Source organism: Panthera tigris, chromosome C1, assembly GCF_018350195.1.
Source record: "Panthera tigris isolate Pti1 chromosome C1, P.tigris_Pti1_mat1.1, whole genome shotgun sequence".
Taxonomy (NCBI): Eukaryota; Metazoa; Chordata; class Mammalia; order Carnivora; family Felidae; genus Panthera; species Panthera tigris.
In genome coordinates, this window is record NC_056667.1 from 139,340,198 (window position 1) to 139,347,563 (window position 7,366).

Here is a 7,366-nt window from a genome sequence, read left to right on the forward strand (position 1 = left end):
ATGGAGAGGAATCAAATGGAATCTTTGATGAAGGTGATTTCAGTGAGAGTCAACAATGATTAGAAGAGGTGCTAAACTTCGTTGTATAACCTGCTCAAATGCCCCTTAAAAAACATACGGTCTAGAATAGAAAGTCATGATACATGTAATTACTGTTATTTTAGATCACGTTTAACTAATTATCACAATGTGGGCGTTTCTCTGTCAACAATTTATCATGTCAGTATGACCATTCTCTCAAGCCACCTAACTTGCCCAGGATTCTTGGAATCAAAACACTGTAGTTGGAGACGATGGAAGCAAGGTAATTGGTGGCCCCCAACCTGAGTTATTGGTGAGTCCTATTTTTCTGTCTCAAGTTTTGAACTGAGCATATTTTTAAAGGAAAAGCTTGTGAAATAGTAGCCATGAACACTTTACAGAAAATACAACTAACTCACTACAGAGCCTACTAATGAGCAGTGTAAAGTTCCTCTTTTATTCTCAAGTGTATGTGCATTTGTATATGAGATTGCAAATAAGCAAGATCTACTTGCCCATTATTGATTAACCACATATCTCTCCCCCTCAGTTTTAATGAATAATCCCAGTTAGACATCACCTAGGTCCTGTAACACCCTAGGACGTCTGCTGCTTCAGAGGTAAAGCAATCAGATTCTGCATATCACTGGTAAACTCCCCTCAGCCCCAAACCCTTATTAACTGCTTTAAGAAGTTCCAGCAGCTTTGTTATATATTAGACACTTCTCCGACTGTACCTTTAGCTGACAGTATAAATACATTCATTTTGCTGTCACATTAATTGATTTTAGCTAATTAGGAGCATTTTTTTTGGCCTTAATTTGATAAAGAAGTGTGAATGCATTTTTCCCCCACAGCAGGCTTGTTATTTGCTGGGGTATTAGGAGAGTGTTAATTAGGCACAGTTCTTCTGTCAGGTTGATGGTTCTAAACAGCATTCACCACACAGACTAAAATGGGCAGAGCAGAATCTGGGTTTTGGCCACCAGTGTGATTTGTCAGAGTAGGTTAGTTACCTCTGGAATGGAACTATGATGTAGGTGAGCCTGTGTATGCCAAGGAAGCACCAAATCTGTTCTTTCCTTTCACAAATATTCCTCATAGCTGAGCCTCCTTTTCCTCCATTTCAAAACCTCTCAGGAAGCCGTCTCTCCTCAGTCACTGTCATTCTCTCCCAAACCCTCCAGCCATCAGTTTTGTGTTCATCCTGGCCCTTCTTCATTTTAAGTCAAAATCACAGGTTTTGAAAATTCACTGGCCCTGAAGTATTTGCAGAAGATCTGTTGAATGGTTTGGGCCCAAGGATTTCTTTGTTCGGTTTCTTCTGCTGAAGGCATAACTGGACTGACTGTCTGCTGTCCCCGAAGCAGTGAAGCAAAGGGAAACAGACAACAGAGCAGTTGAGACTCTTGCTAGGAGCTTGTTTGTAGATGGAGCCCATTCAAGGTCTTTTGTTTATTTGTGAGGCTTTTCTTAGGGAATGCTTAAAAAGAATGTGAAACAAGTAGCTGTTTAGGGAAGGAGGAGAAGGGATGTTTGACAACTGCATTTTCAATTTTTTGAGAAATGCTCATTTATATAATGTGAATTTTCTGTGAAGATACAGTTGTTCTCTAAGGCATGTGCTTTGTATTTCCTTTGTTTTCCTTTGCAGCTCTATACTAATCCTTTACACATTTGTACCCCATCCTGCTTCTGACCAATCTATAAATAATAGGAACAAATAAAATCATCTCTGAGGGGGTACCTGGGTGGCTCAGTCGGTGAAGCGTCTGACTTTGGCTCAGGTCATGATCTCACAGTTCGTGGGTTTGAGCCCCGCATCAGGCTCTGTGCTGACAGCTCAGAGCCTGGAGCCTGCTTCAGATTCTGTGTCCCCCTCTCTCTCTGTCCCTCCCTGGCTCACACTCTGTCTCTCTGTCTCTGTCTCTCTCTCAAAAATAAATAAAGACTAAAAAAAAAATTTAAAAAAGTCATCTCTGTGACAGAATCATTTTGATTCTGCAAATCAAACCTCAAATGTTAATCTTACTACCAGAATTTTCAAAACCTTCACTGGAAATGTCTGCTCTTGTCTGCTGTTTATACCTGCCTTTGAGTCATAGAATATATGTGTGTGTAAAAGAGGATGGAAGGAGGAATCCCTGCACAGAATGCCTAGTTCTCTGACAGAAGTATTGATAGAGTGGAAAGAATATGATATTTGGAGATTCCATCCATCCATTAGTTATAAACTTGTTTACTTGGTCTTTGTGAGTCTTACTTGTCTTCTTTGTAAAATGCAAATAATAATGCCTATTCTAGCATAGTTATCAATATTAAATATGTATTTTCTTTTGTCATCCTGGTGGTCATCCTGGTCCTTCTTAACTTTAAAACAAAAGTCACAATCTTTTAACAATGGTTAGCAAGTAAAAGGTGTTTGTTTATGTGATCGCTACCTGTAGTCCTCCATTAATATGAGCTCCATGAAGATGGCGTATACGTCTCATTTCAACACTGTCGCCAGCTTCTGGCATGTGGCAGACATTCAATAAACATTTGTTGTATAGCTCAGTGAAGTGTCAGCTATTAGGGCACCTGATATTGATATGATTGTTATTTTTTGTAGTTAAAATTTACTAGCTAAAATTCAACATAAAAACAAAAGCAGTATTTATATTTGTATTTGAAAGTAAGTTTGAAAATGAATTATGTAGACTTTCAACTCAAGAACACAGGAAAAAAGCAAATCAAAGCCAAAGAAAGTAGAAAGAAGGAAATCCTAAAAATAAGATCAGAAATGAGTGAAATAAGAAATAAATATGAAATTGAGAAAATCAGCAAACCAAATGTGCTATTACTAATAAAATTCATAAATCTTTAATAAGAGAAAAGAGAGAAAATAAAACATTACCAATGTGATAGATTTAGAAAGTGGTTATTAACATGGATATTAAAAACGTTTAAAAAGCAATATTGAAAAAATGTTAGACATCTACATGTAGGTGAAATTTTAAAATTTTATGAAGCATAATTGACCAAAAGTGATAGTTTAATCATCTGTTTTTTGGGGAAATTGGAAATATTATTACAAACTTCCCACAAGACAACTTCAAGACCAAATGGCTTCCTCATGAATGCTTCTTAATATTTATAATGAGTGATCTTATAAAAACCATTCCAGATTATAGAAAAAGAGGAGCACCTCTTAACACATTTTATGAGGTCCATGTAACCTTGATACCAAAATCTGACCAAGACACTACCAACAAAGGAAAATTAATAACCAAATATCGATGTGAATAATCTTTAAAAATTTGCAAATATATTCTATAACAATATATAAATCCCCATGACTTATATATATAAACATCATTTTTAACAGGGCGAGTTAATAAGGAGATCAGTCAAAGTCACAATTATGTTATAGCAGCACTATGTTTTAAAAGTCATATACTGGAAACAACCCAAATGTCCTTTAACAGAATAGGTATATAAATTGTGGTATGTTTAGAAAATAAAATACGCTACAGCTATGAGAATAAATGAACTATAACTAAATGCAAACAAGTGAATATCACAAAGATAGTATTGAGCAAAAGAAGCCAGGCAAAGTATTATAAATCAGATGTTGGTTCGGCTTGGATGGCGGTGGTAGTGACTGGAAGGATGCAGGGATAAGGTTGGAAATTGTTTTTTCTTACATAGGTGAGTGTTACTTAGATGTGTTCAACAGTGAAAAATCATTAACATATTCAGTTATGATTAGTGCACCGAGATGAATGTTTATAGTACTTCCAAAAGAAGTTTAGATGCAGCACACACACACACACACACTCACACAAATGTAACAATGTAGCCTAATATTTGGCCTGCAAAGCTTAGTTAGCGTTTGTGTCCATGGTCTGTAGCTTCAGATTCCCATTGTGACCATTATAGTGTCTAACGAATAATATTTGCTATAAAGTAAGGGGAAAAATTAAGTAAATGAAGTAAGAACTAAGTTGCTTCGTCTGGACAGCAGGTGCTCTTATAAATGTATAGATAGATGTGTCCATAATATGCATATTGCTTTTTTTACTTATTTTTTTAAAAATAGTAAATAAAAATATATATTATCATTTTTTAATGTCCAAAGAGCATTTTATTACATAGATATATTAAAATCCATTTAAAAATCACCTTCCTCTGAATATTTTAGATGGTTTTCAAATTACTGCCATTCTAACTAGTGCCTAAATAGGCTCCCTCTACAATGACTAGAGGGCTCTGCTTCTGGCAATCTGTCATATACATTCCATTTCATCATTGTTCACTGCCAGGTGCTCACAATTCACATGGCAGAGAGAACGGCCATCTCAGTACATCCAAGAATCTTAATCATCCCTGAATTCTTCTTTCCCAAAATGGGAAACTTATTTTAACATAATGTTCCTTGAGACACTCCTGTTTAGAGATCTCAGATGGTCTAGGTAAAGGAACAATTCAAAACTTACTACTTTAAACTCTGCTGTATTTGCTGAGAAGGATGGGATGTTATAGAGCAAGCGTTCTGAAACTTTGCAGTAATTTACATTTTGCGCATTTTTAACCTGAAAGTGAAATGCTCATTTTGTGAACATATTTTAAATTCCTACTAATGCCTCAGCTTTTCAGCTTTTCTTATTCCAGTAGAACCAAATTCTGGTTAAAAGAAAATTAAAGAAAGAAAGAGAAATAGAAGAATAGCTCTGAAAACATACTGGTTCCTCACTTTTCTTGACACCATATTTCCATCTAAAAGAATGCACATTACACTTTCAAAGTGGTAAATAGATGTTCATAATTCATTAATTTGTAGTTCAAAAGTGAGGACAAATGTACTTCTGTGTCACCATATATTTAAAGAAGAGTAAGAGAATGTGATTCTGACCTCATTGCAGTGAGATTATTCACAAAAGGAAAACAAAATGACCCTTCTTTGCATGACATACACCATCTACACTACTGAACACAACTGACTCTTTGCCATAGCTCTCTAGGACAGAGAGAATAAAGGAGATAAATTCATTGAGAGAGTTGCACAAAGCAGACCTGGCCAGACACTCAAATTCTGTAAAACTTGATTCGAGTCGAGTCAGGAGGGAAGTTTCCTTTTCGAAACACATAGTAGATGGCATCTCCTTCCTTTAAAATGTTTAGATAAGATAAGCGAGTTCATAGCAATATATAGTGTCACTTTCCCAGGAAAATATGTCTTGGAGAATGACTGATTCAGTTGTTTTTTGATAAATAAAACTTTAAGCCATCTTGCATCAATTCTTTTCCCTTCAATCTGTCACTTTACTCTGGTTTATAATGAACCCAATCTGTTTGGATGTGTAAGTAAAAGTTCATAAAAACAAAACTAGAAGAATAGGGAAATGTGCTATCATGTATTTTTAGTTTTTTATGCCTTTGAAAAAAGTTCTTATTGATTTTGTACTCTAATACTAAGGTAGCTTTGAGTAGCCGTCATTAAGGGGTAATTTGCTCTGAAATCCTTGTGAACTGACCTATTTGCTAAAGAGTGTTTTTTTCCTCCCTTTAGAATTGTTGACCATATTAGGCTTTCCACAAGATAGAGATAGAGCTGCTTCGAAATCCATAGAAAGGTGACAACATAGTAGGATAAATGAACTAATTGTTCCTCAAATAAAATCTCTGAAAAGATTTAAATGAACATCTGTTTGAAGAATAGAGCTATTAAAGGGAATGTTCTGCACAAACAATATGTCACGCAATATAGTTGTACAATAATGCTGTGAAATTGTTTAATTAACTCATAAAAGAGGGAATCTAGTAAAGGAAATGTATGCAGTGCACTCTGGAGATATTTGACAGTCTTTAAGAGCAGATGTGATTATGATTATAATTATATTAGTAAATTGGACCATAATTTCTCTTTCTGTTGTAAAATAAGATACAGTATATTATGAATCCTAAGTACAAAAAAACCCTTTAAACATAAGTAATTCATGCAAATCCTGACTTTTGTTGAAGCTACAGTATTGCTATCATTACCTGTTTTTCCTTGAGGTGTACCTTTGTAAATACAACAGAGAAGAGTAAGTTTTCAACAGATAACAGGTTGGATTTTTTTGCGTACTTTGTGGAAATTGGTTTCAATATTTTGCAGATATGACTTTCACCATAGATTTGGATCGTAAAACATATTTTTATCTCTAGGAAGTTCTAATTATTTATAAGATCATGGTGTGTAGTGAATATGGAGTAATTTTATTTTGTTATCAGAGAAACTCCATCAGAGACCCTATAGTACTGAACATGACAGCTACAATGTTTTGTGGGTTTTTGTTTTTTTTTTCAAATGTGCGAGGTCAACCAGTTTGTCTTGAAGTGGATTCGTTGACTACCATGGTATATATTAAGTTTGTTTGATATTAGTATGCAAATTTATCATATCTGTGCCCTTCTATTATTTTTCAACCTTATTCATTTTGGAAATTGCATATTTTTATATTCATAACTTTAGTAAGTAATTATGGGAATATTACATTTTCTGTGTATTGCCTTTATCACTCTTATTAACTAAAATTACTGCTAGAAGGAAATTAATCAGACAAATTAGTATTCTTATTCATGAAACGTAGATCATAGTAAACCCCAAGATTAAGACTAATGAAACAATTACTTATTTAATCATTATTAAAAATGGGAACATTGCTCAGATATCTCATAGTAACTGCAGCAAGCTTTGGAAGTAGACAAATGAATGTGTTTTTCTTGACTGCTCTTTCATGAAAGCAAGATTGTTATCACTTGCTTGGAGTTTTTCTTTCATATTTGATATTTTCCCTAGGGAAAAAAGTCTCTCTTACTAGAAAAAGATAAAATTTAATTTCTTCAGTAGAAGGAACTTAAGCTATTCTCACTTTGACTTTTCCAAATTTAAGATATATGTGAAAGTGTTCTAAAGTCAAGGCCATAGACACTTATAGGCAGGCTATTTTTGCTATTTTATAATAATAGACACCATATTAGAAGCATAAATATTTACTTAAGGTATTTCTTAAAACAATTGAAAAAAATTAATTTAAGGTAAACATATATTAAAAAGCAAAAAGTATTATAGGAGTAATAGTAAAATTCCATAATTCTCTGCAAGTTATGTCAGTGGCTTCCTGTTGCCCATTGACAACCATATTTAATCATTCCTCTATTTAGGTCTTCTGGTGAATGCCTTAATATTATACTGCTTTTCTTATTTCTCAATTTAGACATTAGCAGAAAGTTAGTGATTTTTTGCTATGATAGTAAAGATTTTATTCACACTACTTCCCATATTTTTTTCCCTCTTTGTCTAAAAAAGTTCTGGATTAGT